At 44.4% G+C, this 22,685-nt stretch overlaps 1 protein-coding gene and 1 long non-coding RNA gene across 12 annotated transcripts in view; one reads left to right on the top strand and one right to left on the bottom strand.

Moving 5' to 3' along the window:
* LOC144329160 (uncharacterized) overlaps positions 1 to 21,972 on the bottom strand; it is a 39,498-nt gene extending 17,526 nt beyond the window's left edge. Inside the window, exon 1 of the long non-coding RNA XR_013394583.1 lies at positions 21,841 to 21,972. This is a non-coding gene — a long non-coding RNA (uncharacterized LOC144329160). The remainder of the gene's footprint in view (positions 1 to 21,840) is intronic.
* The window catches only part of CELF4 (CUGBP Elav-like family member 4), a 797,596-nt gene that overhangs the window by 155,292 nt on the left and 619,619 nt on the right, over positions 1 to 22,685 (top strand). The window lies entirely within an intron of this gene.

Raw genomic sequence — 22,685 nt, forward strand, 5'->3', positions numbered from 1 at the left:
CTCCTACCCAGATCTAAGGATCTCTGTCCTATTATCACTGTAGCCAGGCAGATGCCCTCATAGCTGTAGGTAGAGCATTCAGATACTGCCCTGCTTTGAAGAGCACATTCCCCACTTGTGATTCCCAGTACAGTGGTACCTCGGGTTACAGACGCTTCAGGTTACAGACTCCGCTAACCGAGAAATAGTACCTCAGGTTAAGAACTTTGCTTCAGGATGAGAACAGAAATCGCACGGCGGCAGCGTGGCGGCAGCGGGAGGCCCCATTAGCTAAAGTGGTATTTCGGGTTAAGAACAGTTTCAGGTTAAGAACGGACCTCCAGAACGATTAAGTTCTTAAGCCGAGGTACCACTGTAACTGGGATTCAGGGGCACATTGCCTGCAGCAGTGGAGGCAGAACATTATGAAGTGGGTGAAAAAATCCCAGTCACTGATGAAGAAGCAGTGGTTGGATGGTCATCTGTCAGGGATTCCTTAGCTGTGATTCCTTCATTGAAGAAGGATGGAATAGATGACTCTTTGGGGCCCTTCCAAGTCTACAGTTCTATGACCTCGTCCTCTTCTTCCCTGTACTGACATCCACCATGGTGGCACACCAGAAGTGGCTTCTAATTCTTCTTTCAGCTCCATTGCTAGAAGGCTGGACAGTGAAGCATTATTCCCTTGTTTTTAATTTTTGCATTTGCCTATTTTCCTCCCTGTTTGGGCCTCTCTGCTGGCCTAAAATGAAAATCTGGCTTTTCCTCTGAGAGGTGAACTTGTGCCTTTCCATGGCTTCCTAAGAATGGGGCTGGAGAGAGAGAGAGAGAGAGAGAGAGAGAGAGAGAGAGCGCGCCTGTGCAGTTGGCTACAGCCAGCCCCGTCAAAAATGGATCAAGAGTTGTTTTTGCACCAGGGACAGAGGCAACCTAAGCTGGAAAAACAATCAAGCGTCAAGAGCGTGGAAGTTCACTGCTTGCTTAATTGCAAAGGGGTGCTTTTGTCCCAGTGTGTAAACACAACCTTGTCAATAGCACTGAGGCGTCAGTGTGTTAATTAATGATTTACTCACACTGACCCCTGACCTCGGTGGTAAATAGAAGGGATTTAGTTTGCTTCTATTAACTCCTCCGTTTACTCAGCAGAAAACAAGAAACCCTCTGCCATCTCCCACTTTCCCTTCTGCTGATCTAAGCCACTGTGTGTCCTCACTGTGCAGCAAGGGGGGGGGGGAACACACACACCTGAGTTTATCTCCATTATATTTAATGGGGATGCGTGTTCTGCACACACCACAGGGCTCCAAAGTTCAGCCCCACCAGCACTTCATAGGGATTGAAGGGAGTTTTGTATGAGACCAATAGGGTTTTTAAAAGTTCTTCCATGTTGGTCTGGATCATCCTCTCAGTAGATTTTTCAGCCCTATGCCTGTTTGGGAATAAACCCCACCAAACATGGCAAGAGGGAATGTATGCATAATATTTGTGGATTACACCCAAGGCTACTGTTCTCCTTGCTGTTCTGTTTGCATAAAGAGAATTTCTCCTTTCTTACTCTTCCCTGAAGCCTGCCCCCCCATCACCCCCAAAATCTTCTCTGGTGGGATGGGGATAAGCAAGTCTTGTAGAATGCCTGCTTCCACTGAGCCTGGGATAAGCGGGGAACATGGTTCACTGAAAAGGTATGGAAAGAATGTCTTTTTCTAAGTGCACGGAGAAGTTAGATGATAGGGATGGGGTGGAATTCAATTCATTTCAATCTTATTGTAATGATTTCCATTTATAGATGGCATACCATCTGAAAGCTCTCAAAGCACTTTACAATAGATAAATAGATTTGTAGAGTTGGAAGGGACCCTGTGGGTCATCTATTCTGACCCCCCTTTGATGCCAGAATAAGCAGGTAGGCGCAGTAGCTGCAATAAGACCACGTCAAATTATTCTCATAGCAAAATACATAAATATAATATGAAAATATAAAGAGCGCCATGAGGCAGAACAATATTAAATTTCAGTCAACACACATGCAAATAATCACTCAGTCTTACTTTTCACAACTGACGTCACACAACTGTGACCTTCCACTACCTCAAATATTACTTCTATCATCTAATGGTGATCATCTAATGTTTATTGGATGGATTTCCCCCCTAAATTGATTTTTGATTTTATTGTTATTTACTCTTTATACTGTATTTTATGCTGGTTTTTTTGTAGCATCAATTAAGTGTTTTAAATTTGTTGTTAGCCTCCCTGAGCCCTGTTTCCTGAACAGGGAAGAGCGGGGTATAAATAAAAATTTATTATTATTATTATTATTATCAATCATGAATACATAAACCACTCCCACCCATCAGGATTACAATCCACACAAAAGGGCCACTGCTAAAAATGCATGCATAAAATACTCTCTAAATCTCTGAAGGACTATTGAAGTCATGCTCCATACCCACTGAACTCTGCCATCTTCCTCTCACCTGGGAGGCTGTAGGACTAGTTCCATCCACTCACTTGCAATGACATAACCATAACAGGCGTGGTACATGACACACTTAAGGGTTAACTTATGCAATTCACACTTTCCAGAACAATATGTGGAGGGAAACACAACCGCCCTTCAAAATTCTCACTTTTCCAAATACGGCAGTGCAGTTTCCCAGCCAAGTTGTATATCCAAAAAATGCATGCACCAGTGTATTTTACCCATAGAAATGCATACATTGGTGAAAATAACATACACAAATGTATTGTGACTGGGGGAAAAAACAAAAAACAACAACAGTATATATTGGGCAAAATTGCATACAAAATTGTGCACACTAGGATAATTTTGCAGGAAAACGGTCCTCAATTTTTCTCAGGACTTTAAAACGAAATGTTTACAAACTGATGTGGAAATCGGAAGAACTGGACTTAAAATTAAAGGGGTGCAAAAAAAGAAAAGAAAGTAAGTGAAACTGACAGATTTCACTCATACACCCATGAGCAGGGTCATTCTAATGATTTATTTCATTTTATTTGTTGAGTTAAGGGGTGCAGAAATTTTCAGTGTCCTCCTAAATACCCGGATCAACTCTTGCCCTCCTCTGTCTGGCTCCACGCCAACCGCTCAAATGCTGTCGGAAATGCATTTGTGTTTATTAGGCTGGACTCTTGTACTCTCTGCCTGCTTAATATCCTAATAATTTTCCATCTTGGCTCCGGCAGCTTTGCCGCTTCTGCAAGATGCATGGCCCCTGTCCCAGTCATGTTGAGATAACCGTGTTGAGTCAGCACAGTAGGGGTGGGTATACATCAACACAAAGCGGCTGTGAGTGTTAAGGCTGCCTCTTGATTGAAAGAACCTTGTTAAAAAGCAAAATCCATGAGGTGGTGTGGTTTTTTGATAAGGGTGCTGGAGGTGGCGAGCCAGAAATTCAAGGGAGAAAAGTTGAGGGAGTAGTATTTAAGAGAGCCATCCCTAACTGGCAAAAAAAGGCAGGATGAAATCTAGAAAGTCAGAGAACCCCTGAACTACTGACAGTAAAAGTTTCGAAACAGAGCATTAGGTGGCAAAGGCTCCCAACCAATCAGGGAGCAAACGTGACTGAACACGTGAACTGATAACACGAAAACATGTCACTCTAGAGTGCTTTTCACATGGATTTTAACTGCAGCTAAAACTTCAATAGCCCAGAAAAGGAGAAACTTGGGTGGGGGGTGGAAACACAGTGGTACCTTGGTTGTCGAATGGCTTGGCTCCCGAACAAATTGGCTCCCGAACGCTGCAAACCCGGAAGTAAGTGTTCTGGTTTGCAAACGTTTTTGGGAAGCTGAACATCCGACGCGGCTTCCGCTTGAGAGCAGGAAGCTCCTGCAGCCAATCGGAAGCTGCACCTTGGTTTTTGAACGGGTTTCTGGAATGGAATAAGTTTGACAACCAAGGTAGCACTGTACAACCAAGGAGCGTCTCCACCCCCCAGCGTTCTGCTTGGACACTGAGGTCCAGCGCCGAGGGCCTTCTGGCGGTTCCCTCACTGTGCGAAGCCAAGTTACAGGGAAGCAGGCAGAGGGCCTTCTTGGTAGTGGCACCCGCCCTGTGGAACGCCCTCCCACCAGATGTCAAAGAGACCAACAACTACCAGACATTTAGAAGACATCTGAAGGCAGCCCTGTTTAGGGAAACTTTTAATGTTTAACAGACTATTGTATTTTAATATTTTGTTGGAAGCTGCCCAGAGTGGCTGGGGAAACCCAGCCAGATTGGTGGGGTATAAATAATTTTTATTATTATATTACTATTATTTGTCTCTCTAGTGTAAGAACATATGGACTTTGGCTATTGCAGCAAAACACACACACACACAAATTGCATGTCTCCAGAGGGATGGAGGATCCAGAATGTTTTTCTCTCATAAGTTGGGACTTATTTATTTATTTTACTCTTTGGCCTTAGATGCCCAACATTCACCATCCATGCCAGCTTGGGAAATTTGGACGTCGTGCTTGATATTGGTGTGTAACCATTTCTTCATTTAATTATTTATTGCTTGCTTGCTTTGCATATGGTATGATACAATACCCTGCTCCTCCACCTTTGGGTTCTTGATAATTGATGGTCGTGATGATGCTACAATTTTTTTAAAAAAAATGAATTAACTCCCTCACACATGTACAACAACACCTGTTCATTTGCATATTTAATGCATCCAGACATACCCCCCCAAAAAACACAAATTGCTTTAAGGAATGATATTTGCGGTTTGTATGCCTTTATTGCAGCAGCAACAGCTGTTGGGTTTTTTTAATATATATAAAAAAGAGGAGGGTGGAACTATAGAGAGATGTGACCTGGTCAGATTTATCCTGTTTATTCCACGCTGTGGCTTTCTTTGGACTTGTTATAACTCCCCCCCCCCCAGTAACATCATAACCTCAGCAACAAACCTCTTCCCACTTCTGCTTCCCTTTCCTGCCTAAACCTCTGTTACTCTGATGCTTTATGAGTCCAGGGCTCTGGGCTCTATTAAGGTTCAGTTCCCAGCCAGTAAAAATGAGGAATTAGTTCCTGCCATTCCATGAAAGGAGTTTTAATGCACTCGGTCGCCTGTGAGCCCAGATGCAATAGTTCTGTTATCGCTGAGAGTTGTATAACATAGAGGCTTAATAAAGCTTTATAAGGGAAGGATACGAGTGTGTGTTTGTTCCGCTTGGCTCCTGGAATCCTAGCTCTCTGTTGCTGGGAGTCTCCAGGTTCCCCCCCACCACCCGTTTGTTTCTGCGAGCCTCTCCAGTGGCCTGTCCTGCGGGAAGGTTTTGCAAAAACGCAGCGTCTTGATAGCCACCAATAGGAAGTCAGACCTCCTTGATAAAAGGGTGGAAGCTGTTGGGTTAACTTGGCGAAGTGTCACACTGCGTTAATGTAAATGGCTTTTGACAAGCTTCCTTTAGAGACCAGGGTGGGGAATGCCACATGCTTTGTCTTGAGAAATTATTCTGTGCCACAGTGCTCTGATTGTCTTGGATCTCTGCTATGGAGTATTAAGGGTGCATTTTCAAGAGGGTTAGTGGTCATTATTACCTCCTCCAACCCGCAACAACAAAAATATCTACTTCCTAAATCATATTGGAGAGGGATAATCACAGGAAATGGATTTTGTCATGGAATCAGATTTCTTTAAAAACAAACAAACCAAAACCTCTGGTTTTCATTTAATTTTTAAGATAAAATGGTTTTATATTCTGATTTTATCCCGTGAACCGTCCTGAGACTTGTGGGCATAGGGAGTTGAAATAGACCCCAAGGGTCATTGTTGGTTTTTTAAAAAAATAAAAATTATTGAATTATTATGCAGATACAAATGAAACAAAGTATACAAACATTTCAACTGAATACAAAAAAAAAAATAAACAAAAAAGAAAACAGAGCAAACGCAAAAAGTAAGAACATATGTATAGTACAAGGTAGCTATAATAGACATCCCAGAATGTCATTTCTCTACCAAGATGCTGACCCTTCTGGGGTGGATCTCTTTTTATTATACTTCTGGTTTTTTGACTTCCATCGACCTCACGGTGGTTCATTTCCTATAAATAAAACAATTTCTCTGCATTTCAATATATTCCTCATTGTGGTATAAGGAGACATTTTCCCACTTACGGGTTTATTCTAAACACAACCAAATCTTGTTTGTTGAGCCTTGACTTGATAGGTAGGTATTTAGGCATTCCCAATCCTTCTGGATTATTTTATTTGACTTGTTCCTGAAGGCTTCAGTCAACTTAGCGAGTTCCAAGTACTCACTCAGCTTTGTAGCCATTCTTCTCTAGTAATAATATTGCATGCTTCTAGCTCTCTAGAACCCACACAGGTGGCGCTGTGGGTTAAACCACTGAGCCTCTTGGGCTTGCTGATCAGAAGGTCGGTGGTTTGAATCCCCGTGATGGGGTGAGCTCCCGTTGCTCGGTCCCTGCTCCTGTCAACCTAGCAGTTCGAAAGCATGAAGTGCAAGTAGATAAATAGGTACCTCTCCAGTGGGAAGGTAAACAGCGTTTCCGTGCGCTGCTCTGGTTCACCAGAAGTGGCTTAGTCATGCTGGCCACATGACCCGGAAGCTGTATGCTGGCTCCCTCGGCCAATAAAGCAAGATGAGACCACAACCCCAGAGTTGGCCACGACTGGACCTAATGGTCAGGGGTCCCTTTACCTCTTAGGTCTCATGGCTGTAAATCATAGAATTATAGAGTTGGAAGGGACCCCAATGGTCATTGAGTCCAACTTCCTGCAGTGCAGGAATCCCAGCAAAAACATCCCTGGCAGATGATGGCCACCCAACCTCTGCTTAAAAACCTCCAAGGAAGGAGATTCCACCACCTTCCGAGGGAGTCTGTTCCACTGTCAAATAGCTCTTACTGTCAGAAAGTTCTTCCTGATGTTTAGTTGGAAGTTAGTACTTTCTTGTAACTTGAATCCATTGGTTCGGGTCCTACTCTTTGTAGCAGCAGAAAACAGGCTTGCTTCATCTTCTACCTGACAGCCCTTCAGATACTTGAAGGTGGCAATGTCAACTCCCAGTCTTCCCTTCACCAGGCTAAGCATACCCAACTCCCTTCTTAAAGCAGCTTTTGCCAACTAGATGTTTGCGTTTGCAACTCCCACCATCCCTGCCAATTGGCTTTGGTGACTGGGGCTTATGGGAGGAGGAGCTCAAAACATTTGCAGGGCACCATGTTGGGGAAGGCTGCTGTAAAGAATATTTTGAACCTCAGTCGGTGATACTTTTCCCATGTGAAATTGTGGTCAGATGGCTGTTGGATGGCAAATGCAAAACACCGTCTTCTGAGTAATAATGGGGAAATATGAAACATTTGATTTTCTGTGTTGACATTCCTCCTGCAGAGTGGTTGCCCAGCAGGGCTGCCTTTTTGAGAAACAGACTTTAGGCATTTTACACCAACAGGAACAGCTTCATTTGCAAGGTTTCTACTGGAAGGAAGCCCCATAGATTTGGCCCCGCTAAGCTGAAGGCATTGGACTCATCCACATGGACATGAGTTGTACTTCTGGACCATAGGGGACCAATAATGATGATCCCCCAGATAATCTCAGTGACTGGCCTGGGAGTTGCAGGGCAAGACAGTCCTTGAGATATCCTGGACCAAAGTAGTTGAAGGCCTAGTAAAGGTAAAAGGAGCCCTGACCATTAGGTCCAGTCGCAGATGACTCTGGGGTTGCGGCGCTCGTCTCGCTTTATTGGCCGAGAGAGCTGGCATACAGTTTCAAGGTCATGTGGCCAGCATGACTAAGCCGCTTCTGGCGAACCAGAGCAGCACATGGAAATTCCATTTACCTTACCGCTGGAGCGGTACTTATTTATCTACTTGCACTTTGATGTGCTTTCAAACTGCTAGGTTGGCAGGAGCAGGGACCAAGCAACAGGTGCTCACCCCGTCATGGGGATTCGAACCGCCGACCTTCTGATCGGCAAGTCCTAGGCTCTGAGGTATAGACCACAGTGCTACCCACGTCCCCTCAAGGCCTAGTACACTAGTGCAAAAAACCTTGGACCTTTGTGCAAGAACCACAACTTAGGTACAGGAACGTAAACTTTGTCATTTAGAAATGGACTTAACTGCTTTGCAAATCAACTATGCAAAACAAGTATTTAAGCTGGCCATGTTGGTATCCTTCTATTTCATGTGAGAGAGCGAGAGCGCATGAGTGCACATTAAAAAGTTCTGTATCTGGATAAAAATTGATGGAAACTTTGCGGAAGGAAGGAAGCCCATTATGATGCTTGCAGAGGGGAAGAAAAGGGAAACAAATGTCTCTTGAAAGAATCCCCTCAACAAATTAAATCTTGAAACCCAAAGACAAAGGAATGGAGAATTAATTTTTCCACCAATATGAAATGCTCTGAATCAGATAAGTCTTGTCATTAGAGAAGGCACTAAGCAGCAAATGTCTGGATAATACTGCCAGCTCTGAGCTTCGCTCGGAACATCTAAATACATTAAATCCATAAAACTAAATGAAAGCAGCTGCAATTTTATAGAAATGAAAGGCTCTCATATTAAAAAAAAAATCCAAGTGCTTATGAAATGAAGAGGGAAAATAATAATAAAATTAAATTGTGGGGTGGGGGTGGGAGAAGCCCTTGGGATTGCCAGTTCACCGACAAGGAAGAAGAAATTCCAATCAATAAGGTTTAGGCCTTTTGCAATCCCACACCTTTCATCATTAAAGCCTAAGCCCTGCAGGTAGACAATATCTTGGTTATAACCAGTCCAGTCTCAGATAAAAGGAGAGCTCAGCCAAACCTTCGAATAGTCTTTATTTTGACCATTTGGAAATGATGGGAATAAAAAAATAAAGTTGGTTCCCAAATGGGCAAGTGGCAGGGTGGTGGAAGAACTTCAATTAAAATGAGAAAAGTTGATTGGGGAAGAAAGGGGAATGGCCTTACCTGAGGAAGTCTACAAGGTGGCCAAAGGCTTTTTTCAGTTCTCCATTGCAGTGGGTCTTCCTGGAAAGACTATAAGGTAAAAGGTAAAGGTACCCCTGGCCATTAGGTCCCGCCGTGGACGACTCTGGGGTTGTGGCGCTCATCTCGCTCTATAGGCCGAGGAAGCCAGTGTTTGTCCGCAGACAGCTTCCGGGTCATGTGGCCAGCATGACTAAGCCACTTCTGATGAACCAGAGCAGCACACAGAAATACTGTTTACCTTCCCACCGGAGCGGTACCTATTAATCTACTTGCACTTTTTGTGTGCTTTTGAACTGCTAGGTTAGCAGGAGCTGGGACAGAGCGACAGGAGCTTACCCTGTTGTGCAGATTCGAACTGCCGACCTTCTGATTGGCAAGTCCTAGGCTCTGTGGTTTAGACCACAGCACCACCCGCTATATGATTGCACAAAGTTATGTGGTCACAATGTCCTTCAAAGGAAACGCTGTTGGAACTTGTGTGTATGTATATATATATACGAACAGCATAAAGTCTGTGATAAAATGACACACATAAAACAAGAGCAAAACATCTCACAAATTAGTAGGCATAATGGCTATGCTCTTTCTCCACAGTTGGGTGCAGTGACATATCCTCCAACACTTCTCCAATGAATATAGGAACGTCCAGTGCTATTTTTCTAGAAAAAGAGGTGCTGGAATTCACTATGAACACCTGCCTTGTTCTCTTAGAATGGCCTACCTGAGAGGTGTCGGAACTGAGTTCCTGTGAGTTCCAGCTGGAAAAAAAGCTCTGAGGGCCGTCCCATTCCATACCCTCCAACATTTCTCTGATGGAAATAGGAGAACATTCCATGACATTCCATGATCAAATGAGAAACTGGGATGGCTTCTGTAAATCCGGGACTGTCCCTGGAAAATAAGGACACTTGGAGGGTCTGCAGTAATGCTTCTGGATATCAGTTGCTGGAATTCACAGGAGGGGAAAGGGCTCTTGTTTTCCCACAGGTATCTGGTTGGCCACTGTGTGAACAGGATGCTGGACTAGATAGGCCATTGTGTTTGTCTTGTGTTCTTAATGGATAAGATTTTAATACATCGACATAGCTGAATCACCCCTCAGGGAAAGCCTGGATTAAATATGGTTTTTAAGCAGGCCCCTAAATGCCAAAATTCAGGATTCCTGACTTTTAATTATTGGGGGTGCACTCCAAAGGGAAGGTATTGCTGCACTAAAAGCCCTGGTCATAGTTGGCATAAGATTAACCCTGTGAACATCTGGCACCACTATGGTTATCTCTATGGAGAAGTGATTGGGCAGAGGAACAGAATGCAAAGTGTTCCTGAAGGTAGCCCGGATAGCCAGCTTTTGCTATGCGACAAAGTTTGTAGAATATCGTTTAGAAACCTAAATAAAACATTCAAATCGCAGCAGAGACTGTTGGGAACGATGAGAACCAATCTCCTGTGACAAACCCAAGAGTAGGAAAAACAAAAAAAAAAAAAACAATTCAGCATGAAACTGGGGAGGCAGAATTGACCCTATCCGTATAGGGTCGTAGCAGGAAGGTAAACGGCGTTTCCGTGTGCTGCACTGGCTCGCCAGAGCAGCTTCGTCACGCTGGCCACGTGACCCGGAAGTGTCTGCGGACAGCGCTGGCTCCCGGCCTCTAGAGTGAGATGAGCGCACAACCCTAGAGTCTGTCAAGACTGGCCCGTACCGGCAGGGGTACCTTTACCTTTATATAGGGTCGTATTCAGATTGAAGTGGAGCAGGGAACTAAAGATTGTCAACATGTGCCTCATTTCGGCAGACCATGTGCTATAGCACCTGCCTCTCTTACATCTTTTCCTTCTCCCACTCCCTGCACGCGCACACACACACACACACACACACACACACATGTTGTTTCTGGTTTTGGTGCCCAGAACACAACAGGCTTCATTTCCATCCTTCCCGTTCTTATACTTGGACGCAAAGGCTGGTGGAGAAGGCAGTGCCATTTCCTTTAATGTGCTTTGTGCTGACAGCCATGTTTGTACTCATAAACCAGCACAGATCATCCTCTTCCCTACCCCCTCACTTTCTTCCGGGCTATTTTATTATTATTATTATTCAGGAAGAATAGTGCAGACCACTGGAGACAGCTCTGTGAGGCTGGTGAAAACAATCTCGATAACCTTTGGCTCTGGGGCTCTTCAACACTGTCTTTATTTTCTCTTCTGCTTCAACCACAGGCAGCCCATCTAGAATCCCCCTGCTATCCTCAGATATACATTTCAAGGCAGTGCAGGCTATATCAGGCTAGTTAGTGTGCATAACCACCCAGCTTTGGCTTCTGCGCCTTCGCCATGGCCCATGGATACAGCTTTCTCATGTGTTTGAGTGCAACTTTACTTTTCTAATAGGGTGTGATTGACGACAGTTCTTCTCCTCTCTCTCTATTTTTTTTTTTTTTATCACCTAAAGGAGATATTAAGACAAGGCTGGATGCAGAACAGACAGCTGGCCAGCTTGAATTCTTGGCAATTTCATTTCTCCCCCAAAAGGCAATAAATGCATAAATAAATAAAGTTAAAAACCTTGTGCGTGGAAAACTTATAGACTAAGAAGAAGCATAGGGTACGTCCACCATCTTTCAGAACCTGATTCAGCCTTTGACAACCTGGTGCCGCCCAGGCTGGCTGTGCTGCCTGGAGCTGACACAACTTGCCATCCAAAACATTTGGAGGGCAGCAGTTTGCCAAAGGCTCACCTAATCTTCATGGGGAAGGCTTGGGGAAATGGTAAAAAACAACAGAGCCACATTTTAAGTTCAAAACTGAGTGGGAGCGAAACCACAGAATAAAAGCATTAGAGCCAGCAGATTTTATTTTATTTTTATTGCTCTTTTCTAAGCCAGCTGCTAAAATCTCTTTCAAGTATGGGGAAGTTGGACAGGCCCTTGCTAGTGCTTGGTGCTCGCCACAACAGAACTGCCACTAGGTGAACAAATCTGAGTGTGCCTGACAAAAATGCTCCTCTCTCTGCTAGTCACCCACCTAGCCTCAGAAACAAAGGTATCTCTGGCAGGTTCATGTGGGTGGAGGTGACCATCAAGATACCCTGCTGCAAGGCTGTTTAGCAGTGACTGGTGACTGGGAGTGGCCGCTGGGACCACATAACACCAGTCCTGAGAGATCTGCATTGGCTCCCAGTACGTTTCCGATCACAATTCAAAGTGTTGATGCTGACCTTTAAAGCCCTAAACGGCCTCAGTCCTGTATACCTGAAGGAGCATCTCCACCCCCATCGTTCAGCCTGGACACTGAGATCCAGCGCCGAGGGCCTTCTGGCGGTACCCTCATTGCGAGAATTGAGGTCACAGGGAACCAGGCAGAGGGCCTTCTCGGTAGTGGCACCCACCCTGTGGAACGCCCTCCCACCACAACTACCAGACTTTTAGAAGACATCTGAAGGCAGCCCTGTTTAGGGAAGTTTTTAATATTTAGTGCTGTATTGTTTTTAACACTTGATTGGCTGGGGAAACTCAGCCAGATGGGTGGGGTATAAATAAATTATTATCATCATCATCATCATCATCATCATCATCATCTTAAGTATCAAATAAGGCTGTGCAATGAACTCCTGATTTGACAATGCTCCTTACCCGACCTGACCCTATTCAGATCTCAGTTGGAATTGGGGGGTCTTGCACATTTAGAATATGTATTTAGGCTTTTAAAGCCCCAGTTAAACATTAAAGGAAATAAGGAGACGGGGGGGGGGGGGGCGGGAAAGAGGAGGTGATGGGCATGTGCCAGCATCCTCTGTTTCCTCCCCACCCAGTTGCATGTCCATTCCTCTCTGGCTTTTTGACAGCTGTGGATCACTTCTGGTGAATCCAAACCAGGGCAATCCAGGGTTGCTTCAACCCACTGGATCCTCGGCTGAATAGGGTATGAAAATGACCCATTTGTATGATTATTCAGTCTTCAATATTCAGGTTTTCTTTATGGCAAATGAGGGCTTTCTTTGCAGAGTATATACAAATCCCTAATTAGCATTGAACGTCACCCTCTAATCCCTCTGCGTCTTTCCTCCTTAGCCCGTCTGATCCAGTAACGGTAGTTAGCCTGTCTTAACTGATATAAATCTACATCTACATATCAAACACATCCCTGGACCTCTAGGAAATGAAATCCTTTAAGTGCCGTCTTTTGTGTTGGCAGTTTAAAGCTTCTCCGACTTTCCTTGTTGTGGAAAAAAAAAAGGAAAAAAAATGACCTAGAACTCTCTTTTCCTGGATGATGTAGGATGCTGTCCAGCGAAACAGGTTTGCATCTGAAACCTCCACTGATGTAGATCTATTCAATTTAACCGTGGGGGTAGGGAATTGGGGGGGGGGGGTAGGGGTGTCTTGGTGCCACGTGCGTTTTGCTCAACTCCCTTGGCCCCCATCGAAGCTGCCTCGGGTCTGTAGCGATGGATCAGGAGTTTTGATGTTGCCTTTCCCTCCTGGATGTGTTGCTTATTAGAATAACAAAACGAGCAGCAAATCTTCAGGCATCAACCATGCTTTGCATCAATTAAAAACATCAAAACCCCAAAGAGAGTGCGGGAAAGGGAGAGCCTTCCTTCAGTTCTGCTTCTTACAACTTGATCCTTCCGCCTACCCCCGCCCCCCCTTGTGATTCTTTAACTCTAATCCTAAATCCTACTCCTTGTTTTCTTCAGTGTTGCCAACTCTCTCTGTCTCTCTCCTTTGTTGCGTGTTGAGGTCCCCCAAGCCATCCCTAAATAATTCACACATAATTTTTGTTTAAGGTTTATGGCATATTTTTGGCCACAACTTTATTAAAATACATAAATGTGAGTGGTTGCTTAGGCATTGGTTCCGACTATCTGTCCCCCGCCCCGGGACAGAACTGACTTCCGGATTCCAGCGAAAGCCAGTAAGGGAAAACAATATTGGGGGGAGCATGGAGCTGGGCACCAGACCCTCACCTCTCCCCGCATGCTCCCAGGGGCTTGCGCAGCCCAAGCCCCATTCAGGACAAAAGAATGGCAAGCCCCTGGATTCCTTTAACAGAATTCTCTTGCAGCAGCAGCATTGGAGGGACAGGCACAGCCAACCCTGACCCCTCCACCAACCAATCTTTTAACCAATGCCTAACCACAACCTTACAAGTTGTGACGATTTGCTACACAGTAGGCAAAAACCAAATGGCACCAGCCAATCAGCCAAATGGACAAAATTCCTACCAGGCCCCTGCCCCCAAAGCAGATGACCCCATGACAGGCATTGCAAATGGGGTGGGGTTTTTCTCAGGAGGTTAGTAGGAGATGGGTGATTGACTCTGTTATGTACTGAAGTTCTCACCCTGGGCCAGCAGGGGGATACTATAGATAGTTATGCAAATAAGGGATCGAAAGTGACGTTCAGTGATTGGATAGTTTTAGAAAGTTGTTACAGTTATGTGTACTGGAGCTCTATATAAGCAGGCTGACTGAGCCCTTCAGTTCAGTTCTGTTCTGGCCGCTGAATAAAAAAGAGCTGCTTGAAGAATTGCTGTGTCTGATATGTTCACCCACAACTTAACGGACTCAATGGGTATGGTAAACCTGTTGACGACTCTTAATGACTACTTCACAGGGTTGTTGTCCTGGGAGACAGGAATGTCTTTTTCTCTAAAATACTGGAGAGCTTCTACCAGTGAGTGTAAATGATACTGAGCTAAATGGTCTAACACAGAATCAGATGGCTTTCTGTACATATTCTTTGGCAGGGGTCAGCAACCTTTTTCAGCTGTGGGCCGGTCCACTGTCCCTCAGACCATGTGGTGGGCCGGACTATATTTTGAAGAAGGAAAAAAATGAATGAATTCCTATGCCCCACAAATAACCCAGGGGTGCATTTTAAATAAAAGGACACATTCTACTCATGTAAAAACACGCTGATTCCCAGACCATACACGGGCTGGATTGAGAAGGCAATTGGGCTGGATCCAGCCCCTGGGCCTTAGGTTGCCTACCCCTGTTCTTTGGCATGTGTGCATTGCTAGAGATGTGATATCTTCATCCCTTTGTCGTAGTCTGTCATTTACGTTCTAGAGACTCCAAAGTCATTTGGTTTCCCACTTTTCAGCAAACAGATCTGATTCGCTGGTCCCAGATTAATCCGCAGTTAAGATTACAAGTATTAGTCAGAATATACACTTTCCCCCTTTTTCGTTGTGCCATTTCAGTTCAGAGAAATGCCCACCAAAAAAATAAAGAAAAGTATTTTGTAGGAAAATATACATAAACGCATAAGCATTGAGAAATGTGTACCATTAGGGGAAGAATGCATACAAAATGACATCAATTCTCTTCTATTCAAATACAAATGTGAATGTGGTTAAAAAGAAAATATCCACAACAGCTCAGAAGGGAACATATTTATGATTAAGCACGTGCACATATTTACTTGGAACCGAAATAGGCTGATCCACCCATCCTTTGTGCTGACCCTGCCATGTCCCTTTGCAGTAACTGCAAAAATAAGTGGATTATTTTAATTTATTTTATTTTTTTTACTGCAGGCAAAAATAATAAAATAAAAAGCAGAGGGTGAGGAGGTGAAGTGAGGGGTGGACTGAAGAAAAAGACAAAAATCAATTGAGAGAGAGAGAGAGAGAGAGAGAGAGAGAGAGAGAGAGAGAGAGAGAGAGCGCTGCTTTGCCAAGTTTTCAGCATCTTCTTGGAGGGAATTTTTATGGACAAGTTATAAACCTTTGAAAACAGGAGTTTGTAATGGAAATGCTGACAGACCTTTTATACAGTGACATTAATGCTGGTTGCTCTGAGATTGTCCTTGCCTTTCTCCCCCACTGCCTTATATTTTCATCTTTCATCCTTGCTGTTCTACATTTTGCTACAACCTTCCACTCCTCCTTCCTAATACCAGGGGGTGGTGAACGCTCCCTCTCCCTCCCTCTCTCTCTCTCTCTCTCTCTCTCTCTCTCTCTCTCTCTCTCCCTAGCTCTGAGGGCCACATTCCATTTGGGGCAAGCTTCCAGGGGCCACCTGCCAGTGATGGTCACAGCCAGAGGCAAAAGCTGCCAGAGAAACAAATGTGATTTTTTTTTATTTATTTTTTTGCCATTTCTGCAGTAGACTAGCTCCTCCACATCTTCTATCCAGGCAAGCAAGAATCATTATCAGAGTTCAGGAACACAGGCATAAACACTCAAAGTGGGGCTGTGAAGCGGGGCTGGAGAAGGGCTGAAGAGGAGGTATGGCCTCAGGAGAGACCTGAGGTCCAGATAAAGAGGCCTGTGGCCGGCATTAGTCACCATGTCTGACTGTCCAAACAGATAAAAACAAGTTATTGGATTTCATCTTTGCCCTGCAAGAGAGAACCTTGCTTGATCAGACCAAATGCCTGTGTCCTTTAAAAGCAAGGCAAGAAGGCAACAGCCCTTCCCCAGTGTTGGGTGTTAAGAGGTAGACTGCCTCTGACTGTTGAAGCTCCATTTGCCTAAGCCATATTTTCTACTTAGGTTCTTCTTTTTGAAAAAAGCCCTTATTCTTTTAATATAGTTGCACTGTGCACGGTGCAATATATAGTATGAAGAGATCCTCTCTTTTTTTGGTGGAATGGATGAGTGGGGTGTGCCAATTGATTTCTGGGACTGCATCCAAGATTCAATTCTGATCCCTTTTCTTACAGAGAGAAACAAGAGTTCACAAAGGTTCCAAGTGCCACTTTTGTTTTGCGTAGCTCTAGCTGGTCCCATTTCTACTTCGGAAACATTTTGAGTCTCACGAGAACATCTACGTTCTTCTACCTGTGATTCACAGTAATGAAAAACAGGGCTCAAAGCTTTCAACAGAAGGCAAGGCTGTGATGGCTTCCTTCTACTCTTCGGAAGAGCAAGCCATAGCCTTCTCTGTGTTTGCCTTGCCTCAAGCCCACCCATCCCATGAGGCGCGGTGAGGGTGTTGGGGAGCAGTTGGGATGGGCAGCAGATCAGGACCCAAGGAGCATGTCGTGCTGCTCTCCTCCTCTTCTTATTCCTCCTCCTCCTCTTCTCCACTGCTGGTGCTGCCACTGGTACCACCACCACCTTCTCCTTTCTGGTCTCCTCCACTGAGAGGGAGGCAGCTTTGGGGGGTGGCTGCAGGTTCCTGTGGGACAGCAGGTGGCATGGCTTGGGTGACAGCAGGCAGCTGATGTGGGAATGTTCAGGGATGCAGGAGAGGGTATATTGTTTGATTATATCCTTTTCCAACTTGTGTTAACAAGTTCACAATTTAGCAGAGTAACATTCCCCTTTTTAAACTCAGTGGATGCGTTTGCTCAGGCTCGCTAAAGCCTCTATAATAACTGTTCTAGTATTTTCCCCCTTATTCCCCCATAAAAGATAAGACATGACACAGTCTTCTATAAAAGTATAAAAAGGTTTACTCACACATCATTCTGTTCACAATAGAATCCCAGAAGGCAGACTTAGCTTAGAAAAGTAACATACACCTGGAAACTATCTCATAAGGAGACAGTCCCTCTGTCCTCTCTTGGCTGGAAACCAAGAGAGCATCTTTGGCTAAGCAGATGTTGCTTCTTCGATGCATGTAGTCAAAAAGAGAGATGGCTGCCCTGCCCTGTGCTTTTGTCATTACCTGCACAGGTGAGGCCACGCCCACCTCTAATCACATGCAGAGGAAGTCTGTCCCAGCCCAGAAGGAAACAGGAAGTTTACTTGCTGGCTGGACAAACATTCCTCCCCATGTGTAAACATGTTCACTCTAGGAATGTTGTACTTGACTGCTCTTGTGTTTCACATCCCACAGCGGAAAGGGTGCCCTTGTGTGATTTGCACCAAAACTTTCTGAGCTGGTTCAGCCCTGCCTGGCCTTAGTAGCCAATGACTTATCCTCCAAGTGTCCCTATATTCCAGGGACAGTCCTAGAATTACAGAAAATGTCCTGGTTTCTGATTGGATCCTGGAATGACCCAATTTTCCCCCCTTTTCCCTCCCCTCCACATCTCAGAGAACAACTATGCAATCAGTGCCTGCTAGGCTCACCTTAACACCATATGTTTGAAGCCCCATGATACCACTTTGAACAGCCAAAGAATTATGGGAGCTGTAGTCTGTCAAGGGTGCTGGGGGTTGTTAGGCGGCCCCTATTCCCCTCGCATTTCCCAGAGTGGTTTAACCCTCCATCCTTCTTTACAGGGAAGTCTGAATTTCAGGACCAATACTGCAACGCCTTCTCTGGTTCCCTGCTGCTCAGTTTCTCAAGGCTGAAAATTGTGGTCTGGAATGGGACACAATGGATGGAAAATATGGGCTTGTGTTCTGCTCAGTTCCCATTAATGGAAGCATTTGGGGCCTTTTATTTCCTGACTTAATTGAACATAGTCATCCCCCCGCCCCCCGCTCATTCCATACATGGAGAAATCACCCCCCTGTCTGCTTCACTGCTTCCTAGATACACGGTTTCAGTTTATTTCTGGGTTCCTGTTTCTAGAAAACATGCAGGGCTCAATGTTTTTGTTGTTATACACGGTGGCACAATTCTTGTAGCCTCCAGGCCATTGCACCACCGCTAGGATATTCCTCCCAGGGACAGGACTACAATGTTCTGCCTTATTATGTGATTATTCACTCTCTGCAACCTCCTAACCCCCCTCCGACTCAATCTGGGCTTCTTGGTGTGCATATTACTAAAACAAACAAACAAGGGCATGTAGCTCAGTGGGAAGGCGTTCTGCCCTGCATGCAGATGGTCTCAGGTTCAATCCCTGCCATCTCCAGGTAAGGCTTGGGATGCACTTCCTACCTGAAATCCTGGGGATCCGCTGCCAGTCAGTGTAAGCTCTGCTGAGCTAATGGGAACAGTGGTCTGAGTTGGGGTAAGGCAGCTCCCTATGTTACCATGAAGGTTCTCAGAGGGGGGGAAACAAGGCGACAAAACTCTTACAAGGTGATAGGAACTGATGCAGCGACATTTAACTGTGTCCAAATGCATCGTTAATTTACCCTAGTAGTTTATCTACTCTGACGGGCAGCTTTCATCAAATCAGAGGAAGTTTGTTTGTTTGTTTGTAAGTCACTTTGAGTTGCCTTAGGTGAGATAAGGAAACTAACAAATTGAACTAGTAAGAGTCAGTTAATGTATTTGGTGTGCATTTTAATGTATTTTGCATGTGTTTATATTAATAATTTTTATCTGTGTTTTTTTTAACTAAATAAATTACAATACTAATATAAATGTTAGTATTATTTATATTCTTTGGTACCTCTGGATGAGAACGGGATCCGTTCTGGAGCCCCGTTCGCATCCTGAAGCGAACGCAACCCATGTCTGTGCATGCACGTGACACCATTTTGAGCGTCTGCACATGTGCGAGCGATGAAACCCGGAAGTAACGCGCTCCATTACTTCCGGGTTGCTGCGGAGCGTAACCTGAAAATGCTCAACCTGAAGCACATTTAACCGGAGGTATGACTGTACCACTTTCCCCCCAGACCAGAACTGAAGGCAGCTTGCACACATTCAAACAACACAGGAAGAACACAAAATTTTCAAAATGTATAACAGATGACCGTTAAAAGGTAATTAAACCCTAATTGAATTAAAGTAATACAAAAAATAATAATAATGGTAAAAACAACACAGCACCATTTAAAAGTTTCCTTAAATAAAAAACAACAACCCAAAACATAAAAAAGTAGTCAGTTCCGAAAGTCCTGTTCGGAATAAAGCAGTCTTTGCTTGCTGGTGGAAGGACAACAAGGAGGAAGCCAGTCTGGCTTCTCTGGGGAGGGAATTCCAAAGCTGTCTGGGAGAAGCCACCACCAAGAAGGCCATCCTTTGCATCCTCACCAAGTTGGCCTGTTATTAATTGATCTGGAAACTTCTTCATTCAAAGTATTTGCACAGTTATGACCTGCTCCATCAGACCATTGGTCTATGTATTGTAATATTGTCTACTCTGGCAGGCAGCGGCTGTACATAAGCCTAGTGCCAGATTCAGCTAAATAGTTATGCTAGTGGGGAGCAGCTCGGTGAAGCCTGCCAGCACATTGAGACTTCCTCCCCACCCTTCCTCTCCCCATGCATCACAAAATCTGCTGTGGGTGGGCTGGGAGAACCCCCAGAACAGGATACAGAGGGCTGAGAGTTGAGATTGCTTCCTCTGGCAATCAGAAATGATAGTCATAGAATTGTAGAGATGGAAGTGGCCCTAAAGGTCATCTCATTCAACCCCTGCAATATAGGAAACTCAACTAAAGCATCTAACCTTTGCTTAGAAGCCACCAAGGAAGAAGAGCCCATCAACTCTCATGGGAGTCCATTCCACTGTTGAACAACTATTACCACCAGAAAGTTCTTCCTGTTGTTTAGTCAGAGTCTTGTGTAACTTGAACCCTACCCTCCAAAGTATGGTTTTATGGTTTTATATTGTTGTAAACTGCTGTAATCTATTTTGTATGCTACGGTATGTTTGTGTGTGTGTCTTCTCAGCAGACTTTTCCATATAGTCATGTTCTGGAGCAAATATGATGGTTAAAACCATCTACAAATCAATGCCCTGTTGATAGTCATGTTTACAAGGCTCAGATCCAAGAAGCCCCCTTCAGAAATTTAACACAACAGTATCCCAAGGACTCAGGGGGTGAAGCGAGAGTAGTTGCCGGAGAAAAATTGGGGACAGAAAGGATTGGGGGAGAGGAGCGAACCATGACATGAAATCTGTCAATTGCTTCTAAGGTACATAGGTTTGAGTAGACCAAAATCACAAAACATTTTTGTTTTCTTCCTTTTAAATGTAGAATAATATCCTGAAAGGAGCGAGATTGCTGATCAAAGCCTCAGATTTTTTGTTTTTTGTTTTAACGTATGAAGTCTTGAGAGGATAAGCTTTTTAATTAATGAATTTTGGAGGAGGAGGGGGAAAGTGATGGCATTCAGATTATTGAAGGAATTAATAATTACAACAAAGTGATAAATCTCCAGGTGTGCTACCTATTGACTACTTCCTTTTGTAATAACCATACAAGCAGCTGCCTTCCTCTTCTTCAGAGATGAAGGAACGCTGAATGGAATTAAAGGGACTTAGATCGTAGCTACCATTATGAGCAGAGAGAGAGAGAGAGATTCTTGCTTACGGAATTAGTAGAGAATACGTCCTGCAGCACATTGTCACATTCACAAAACGGAGGTCCTATTTATGCATTCAAAAGAACATGTGCGGAATCAAGGTGCATTGGAGGAATGGATACAGGTAAGGCAGCTCCACTTTGATCATCCTTATTCCTGCCCCCTCCATTCCTCATCTTCCTGCTGTAGGGTGTGCAATTGGATCGCAATGGATCCAAACTACAAGAAAGAAGATTCCACCTAAACATTAGGAAGAACTTCCTGACAGTAAGAGCTGTTCGACAGTGGAATTTGCTGCCAAGGAGTGTGGTGGAGTCTCCTTCTTTGGAGGTCTTTAAGCAGAGGCTTGACAACCATATGTCAGGAGTGCTCTGATGGTGTTTCCTGCTTGGCAGGGGGTTGGACTCGATGGCCCTTGTGGTCTCTTCCAACTCTATGATTCTATGATTCTGTGATTCTATGATTCTATGATCTCCGCTTAAAACGGGGCCCAAGTGATGGGTAGACCTACCTGCCAAACTGTGGGATCCAGTGATCATGGGAATGTTCAGGGTGGCAGGAGAGGATGTTTATTAATATTCTTCCTAACATGCACTAGCAAGTTCCTTTACTTTAGCAGAGTTTACATTCCCCTTTTACATGCACAGCAGATAGCTGGTTGCAGGCTCGTGTAAGCCTCTCACTATTATACAATTCAGTCTGTTGTGATTGAATTTAAGTTCCCTTGAATGCCTCTTAAAAGAATAAAGACACTACAATCAATAAAAGAGGTTTACTTACATCTGGCAGAGCACAGTGTGATCCCTGAAGGCAGCCTTAGTTACAAATATGTACATGTGGATCTACCCCATATGGAGGAATGATCCCAGTGCCTCTGCTAGCTGAGAAGCTCAGAGGGCATTCCTAGCTGAAAGCTGGTCAAACGTAGAAGGAAGTGAAAAAGAGAGAGGTGTGCTGCATGACTCGTTCTTTTGTTACCTGGACAGGTTAGGTCACGCCCATCTTCTATGACATGCAAAAGGAAGGATGCTCCAGCCAGGAGGAACAGGAAGTTTCGACTGGCTGGACCAAACGTTCCCTCACATGTCTTCTCTAGCATTACAAGGAATGTTGTACTTGACTGCTCCCAGTGGATTACATCCCACCGTGATCACACTCATATCTAAAGGGCTGAGACGGATGAAGCAAGCTTGTTCTCTGCTGCCCCGGAGGGTAGGACCCGAACCAGTGAGTTCAAATGACATGGGAGAAGATTCCGACTAAACATCAGGAAGAACTTTCTGGCAGTAAGAGCTGTTGGCAATGTCTAGGCAACATGATGACCATGTACACACGCAATAGACAATCTTTATAGAATTCCTTCAAACCATAACAAGTACAAAATGAAATCTTTAATCTCTAAGTCTCTGCAACTCTTTAAATAAAGTGAGATACCAGACTTTGTATGCTGAAAAACAAGCTGTGAAGCTTTGTGTATTCAGCAAATATGATGTCCAACACGGAACAGTGATTCCGGATATAGACCACAGTATAGTAGAATTCTTCGTCAGTGTGGTGGGAGGATATAGAATTGTTTCATAAACCCATCTCATTTCGAATGAATGTATGTAAATGAAAATATCAAA

Source organism: Podarcis muralis, chromosome 11, assembly GCF_964188315.1.
Source record: "Podarcis muralis chromosome 11, rPodMur119.hap1.1, whole genome shotgun sequence".
In the NCBI taxonomy this organism is placed as follows: Eukaryota; Metazoa; Chordata; class Lepidosauria; order Squamata; family Lacertidae; genus Podarcis; species Podarcis muralis.